At 45.9% G+C, this 6,000-nt stretch overlaps 1 pseudogene across 1 annotated transcript in view; it reads right to left on the minus strand.

The window, feature by feature from the left end:
- The window catches only part of LOC144611409 (ras-related C3 botulinum toxin substrate 1-like), a 40,767-nt pseudogene extending 35,158 nt beyond the window's left edge, over positions 1-5,609 (minus strand). Inside the window, exon 1 of the transcript XR_013549514.1 lies at positions 5,348-5,609. The product of XR_013549514.1 is annotated as a ras-related C3 botulinum toxin substrate 1-like (transcript). The remainder of the gene's footprint in view (positions 1-5,347) is intronic.
- Between the last annotated feature and the right edge of the window lie 391 nt (positions 5,610-6,000).

Raw genomic sequence — 6,000 nt, forward strand, 5'->3', positions numbered from 1 at the left:
CAGTTCCTTCCTACACAAGGAATTAGACAGTCGATCTTTGCAGAAGGTGGACAGATTAGCCGGCTACAGTGCTTGTGAGTATGTTGGTCACAAGATACACCAAAGGTAGACACAAAGTGCTGGAGTAACTCAACGGGTCAGACAGCATTAGGGTTGCCAACTGTCCCGTATTAGCTGGGACATCCCGTATACTGGGCTAAATTGGTTCGTCCGCCCTTGTCCCGTATTAGGCCCGAGGGGTGCTGTAGGCCTGGACACCGTAGGCCCGGGGGACAGTGTAGGCCCGGAGGCCTGCGTGCCGCCTAACAGAGGTTACGTAGCAACCCGCCTCCCGGCCCGGGCAGCCGCCATTGGTGGGCCGGGAGCACGTGGCCGCTGGCTGGGTGAGGTCACGTGGGGCGTGGGGCGGTGATGTCACCTTTTAACCCTTATTTGGGAGTGAGAACGTTGGCATCCCTAGGCAGCATCTCTGGAGGAAAAGGACAGATGTCGTATCAGGTCGGGACACTTCTTCAGACTGTCGTTCAGTGACAGATACGGGTCAAACAGGGGGAAACGGGACTAGCTTAGATGGGGTATCATGGTTGGCATGAATGACATGGGCTGAAGGGCCTGTTTCCACATGACTCTAACCTCAATCTATGGCTCTATTTCAGGGACAGTTTCTTCCCGGCTGTTATCAGGCAACTGAACCATCCCACCACAACCAGAGAATATTCCTGAACTACCATCTACCTCATTGGAGACCCTCGGACTATCCTTGATCGGACTTTGCTGGCTATACCTTGCACTAAACTTTATTCCCTTATCTTGTATCTGCACACTGTAAACGGCTGGATTGTAATCGTGTGTTGTCTTTCCGCTGAGTGGATAGTGCGCAACAAAATATCTTCACTTTACATCGGTACACGGGACAATAAACTGAACTGAATGATTTACAGATCAAATGTAAAACTGACAAATTGTGGCAAACAGCTTACTGGCATGATAAATATACCGCAGTGGAATGTTATACAAGCTGGGGCGTTTCATATAATGGAAGACATGTTGTGAAATGAGAGAAATGGGGATGTCTGTTCACGTTGGAATCTAGGCTGAGGCATCTGCACAGTTTCTCCCAATTTAGTGTAAAAGGACAGAGACAACAGAGGAACAATACTGGGCCCCCGAACAAAGAAGGACCCGGTATGGAGGGACCGCCGAGAACTATTGGGTGGCGCAGTGGAAGAGTTGCTGCCTCACGGCGCCAGAGACCCGGGTTCGATCCTGACCACGGGTGCCGTCTGTACAGAGTTTGTACGTTCTCCCCGTGACCCGCGTGGGTTTTCTCCAGGATATTCCGTTTCCCTCCCGCACTCCAAAGACGGACAGGTTTGTAGGTTAATTGGCTTCGGTAAAATTGAAAATTGTCCCCAGTGTGCGTGGGATAGAGCCAGTGTACGGGGTGATCGCTGGTCGGCGCGGACTCGGTGGGCCGAAGGGCCTGTTTCTGCGCTGAATCTCTGAACTAAACTAAACTGAACTAAACCGAACTGAAAATAAATGAAAATAAATGAAAATAAATGAAAATAAATGAAAAGAACAGAAAAGAAACAGAAAAGAACAGAAATGAAAATAAATGAAAATAAATGAAAATAAATGAAAATAAATGAAAATAAATGAAAATAAATGAAAATAAATGAAAATAAATGAAAATAAATGAAAATAAATGAAGAAAAGAACAGAAAAGAACAGAAATGAAATTAAAATAAATGAAAAGTAATAAAAAGAAATGAAAATAAATGAAAAAAAAGAACAGAAAAGAACAGAAATGAACAGAAAAGAACAAAAATGGAAAGAAATGAAAAGAAATTAAAAGAAATGAAAAGAAATGTAAAAAAAGAACAGAAAAGAACAGAAAAGAAAAGAAATGAAAAGAAAAAAAAGAACTGAAAATAAATGAATAAAAGAACAGAAAAGAACAGAAAAGAACAGAACAGAAAAGAAAAGAAAAGAAAAGAAAAGAAAAGAAAAGAAAAGAAAAGAAAAGAAAAGAAATGAAAAGGAAAAATGAAAAGAAAAATTAATAGATAAAAGAAAAGAAAAAGTATTTTGGGACATTCTCGAGGTGATGAAAGGTGCTTTTTTTAAAACTGTAAATGCAGTGAGTGCTGTTTTTCTGCTGGGTCTAAGCGGCGGTTAGAACGCGTGGCAGCTTAGTACCTCAGTCTCGGCGGAAGTGCGGGCTTCCTGGCGAGCTGTCTGCTTATCTCCTGGGGTTTAGAAGCTGATGAAGCTCACTCCCCCAAAGCTACACCAGCACAACCCAGTCCAACCAGCTTGTGCAGGAAGGAACTGCAGATGCTGGTTTGCGCTGAAGATAGACACAAAACGCTGGAGTAACTCAGCGGGACGGGCAGCATCTCTGGAGAGAAGGGACGGGTGACGTTTCGGGTTGAGACCTGAAGAAGGGTCTCGACCTGAAACGTCACCCGTTCCTTCTCTCCAGAGATGCTGCACGTCCCGCTGAGTTTCTCCAGCATTTAGTGTCTATCAACAAGATTGTTTTCGTTTTAGCGATACAGCGTGCGGAAACAGGCCCTTCGGCCCACTGAGTCCGCACCGACCAGCGATCCCCGTACACCAACACTATCCTACACACACTGAGGATAATTTACTGTTACACCCAAGCCAATTAACCTACAAACCTGCACGTCTTTGGAGCGTGGGATCTCGAAGAAAACCCACACAGGTCATGGGGAGAAGGTACAAACTCCGTACAGACAGCACCCGTGTTTGGGATCGAACCCGGGTCTCCGGCGCTGTGAGGCAGCAACTCTACCGCTGCGCCACCGTGCCGTCCTTATTGTGTGGAGGTCCACTTCCTATGTTGGTAATCTCCACGAACTGAACCCCTTGATGGAACCCAATCTGTGGTGAGGGGAGAGGGTTGTGCAGGAAGGAACGTCAGATGCTAGTTTGCACCGAAGACAGACACAAAATGCTGGCGTAACTCGGCGGGACAGGCAGCATCTCAGGAGAGAAGGAATGGGCGACGTTTCGGGTCGAGACCCTTCTTCAGACTGAGAGTCAGGGGAGGGGGGAACTGGAGATACGGATGGGGCAAGGTGTGAAAACGACAGATCAAAGCAGACGATGAGCAAGGAAATGTAGAAATGGTTCATTGTTAGATGAGGGGGAAGGTGGCAAGGAGTGTAAGAAAATAACTGGTACAAATCGAAGGTATTTATTTCACAAAATGCTGGAGTAACTCAGCGGGTCAGGCAGCATCTCAGGAGAGAAGGAATGGGTGACGTTTCGGGTCGAGACCCTTCTTCAAACTGTTTAGTTTACGTAGTTCCCAGTTGAGTTCCACACCTCACCCTTCCATGTCTCCAGTGTCTCCCTCTCCCCCTGACTGTCAGTCAGAAGAAGGGTCTCGACCCGAAACGTCACCCATTCCTTCTCTCCTGAGATGCTGCCTGACCCGCTGAGTTACTCCAGCATTTTGTGAAATAAATACCTTCGGAAGGTGACAAGGAGCTACACAATCAGTAAAATTAACGAGGGGGACAGTGAAACTGGTCTGAGAACTAGGGGACGGAGAGAGAGGGGATGCAAGGGTTACTTGAAGTTAGAGAAATCAAAATTCGGGGTGTAAGCGGAATATTGTATCAAAGGAAAGTTTTCATCGTCAGAGGATAAGGGCTGATTATTTCCTCCTTCTTGCCTTTAACTGTGTTCAGATCAGAACACGCCCTGCTTCAGAGATCATATGCGTAGGAAGGAATTGCAGATGCTGGTTTACACCCGAGATACCACAGAACCAAAACCCTCCACCAGATCCCACCTGCTCCTTCTTGAGGACCATTAAATCCAAACGAGAAGGCGATTTTTTTTAGATCGTGACCTCACGCTATTAAAAAACAACTTGTTGGATGTCAGAAAAAAGATGGTTCACTTTCTGGAAACGAAGAGAAGGGGTGGGGGTGGGGAACGTGTTGCAATTCTCAAGTGCGTCAGAAGTCTTAGACAAAATGTGCAGGAAGGAACTGCAGATGCTGGTTTCAACCGGAGATAGACACAAAATGCTGGAGTAACTCAGCGGGACGGGCAGCACCTGTGGAGAGAAGGAATGGGTGACGTTTCGGGTCGGGTCTGAAGAAGGGTCTCGACCCGAAACGTCACCCATTCCTTCTCTCCAGAGATGCTGCCTGTCCCGCTGAGTTACTCCAGCAATTTGTGTCCATCTTCAGTAGTTTTAGAAACATAGAAACATAGAAAATAGGTGCAGGAGTAGGCCATTCGGCCCTTCGAGCCTGTACGCACCGCCATTCAATATGATCATGGCTGATCATCCAACTCAGTATCCCATACCTGCCTTCTCTCCATACCCCCTGATCCCTTTAGCCACAAGGGCCACATCTAACTCCCTCTTAAATATAGCCAATGAACTGGCCTCAACTACCTTCTGTGGCAGAGAATTCCACAGATTCACCACTCTCTGTGATACCACTCTCTGTCAGAAGCCGATATATTCATTACCTGCATAAGACAATTGTACGTTGATAGATCGTAAGTGATAGCAGCAGAATTAGGCAATTCGGCCCATCAAGTCTACTCCGCCATTCAATCATGGCTGATCTCTCTCTCCCCTCCTAACCCCATTCTCCTGCCTTCTCCCCATAACCCCTGACACCCGCACTAATCAAGAATCTATCTATCTCCGCCTTAAAAATATCCACTGACTTGGCCTCCACAGCCTTCCGTGGCAAAGAATTCCACAGATTCACCACCATCTGACGAAAGAAATTTCTCCTCATCTCCGTCCTCTAATTCTGAGGCTGTGCCCTCCTTCCAAATGACACTTGTAGTTCAGTTATTGTAAAACCAAAGAAAGAAAAAAAAATATCGCTCGAGCGAGTATTTCTAAACCGACTTAAAACAAACGGTATTTTAATCCCATGTCTGCATTCACTTAAAAACAGATGGGAGCACAGATATACACACTGGAGAGACAGATGTGGAAAATGAGACGCAGAGAGAGAGAGAGGAGAACAGAGACAATGAAAGGTTATTGATTGGTTCCAGCCCATTAAAAATTATAGTGGCAATTTTTTCTTCTGGTAAAAAAATATCGTCGAGTAAACTAACCGACGCCGAAATGCTGAGAAAGAGGAAGATTTGCTTTTCTTATGATCGTCTTCCAAACAAATATACAACATGACAAACCAAAAATCACTTTGATCAGAAGAATTGGCAGCACATTAGGATTAAGTGTCAGGGGAACAGGGGAGGGGAGAAAAACTTTTCACTGACTTTTTTTTTTACAAAACTTTTGGATGAAGTTTTTTTGAAGAGAACTTACCCATCCCCCACCACCACACACTTGATTGCCTGCATTGCTCCAGATAAAATTTCAAAAGTCTGCCTGCTGGGCGATGGGTGGGTCGGCACAATTGGAGAGGGAGAGAGAGAGAGAGAGAGAGAGAGAGAGAGAGAGAGAGAGAGAGAGAGAGTGAGAGAGAGTGAGAAAGAAAAATTAAAAAGCTCGGGGAAGGGATGAGAGAAGCAGAGAGAGGATTCCAAGCAAGTAGCTCCGAGCAGCCAACGCAGCCAGAACCACCCAAACTGCGCTGCAGGCCAACTAACTTTGCTAGCTTGCTTTCCCCACCCTCGTTGATCTCTTGACGAGGTTGGCTGAGGCTGGAGTCAATCACGACCAGCACGCTTGTCTGTCTCCTCAGTCTTCCTCCCACACCCTCTCACTTCCAATTCGACTGTGTGTTTTTTAAACTATGGGTAGGCCAAACTTGGACCCTTGCTGCACAACACTTTACTTTAACTTTGACTTTATTACAGACTCAGAGTCCGGATAAAAGACAAAGGCGTTAGCACAGAATAAACTACACGCAAAAGCACAATAAATGACATATTATTCTGGCATCCGTCCCAATTGAAACTTAGAACTGAGATGAGGAAAAACTTTTTCACACAGAGAGTGGTGAATCTGTGGAATTC

Source organism: Rhinoraja longicauda, chromosome 40, assembly GCF_053455715.1.
Source record: "Rhinoraja longicauda isolate Sanriku21f chromosome 40, sRhiLon1.1, whole genome shotgun sequence".
NCBI classification, from domain to species: domain Eukaryota; kingdom Metazoa; phylum Chordata; class Chondrichthyes; order Rajiformes; family Arhynchobatidae; genus Rhinoraja; species Rhinoraja longicauda.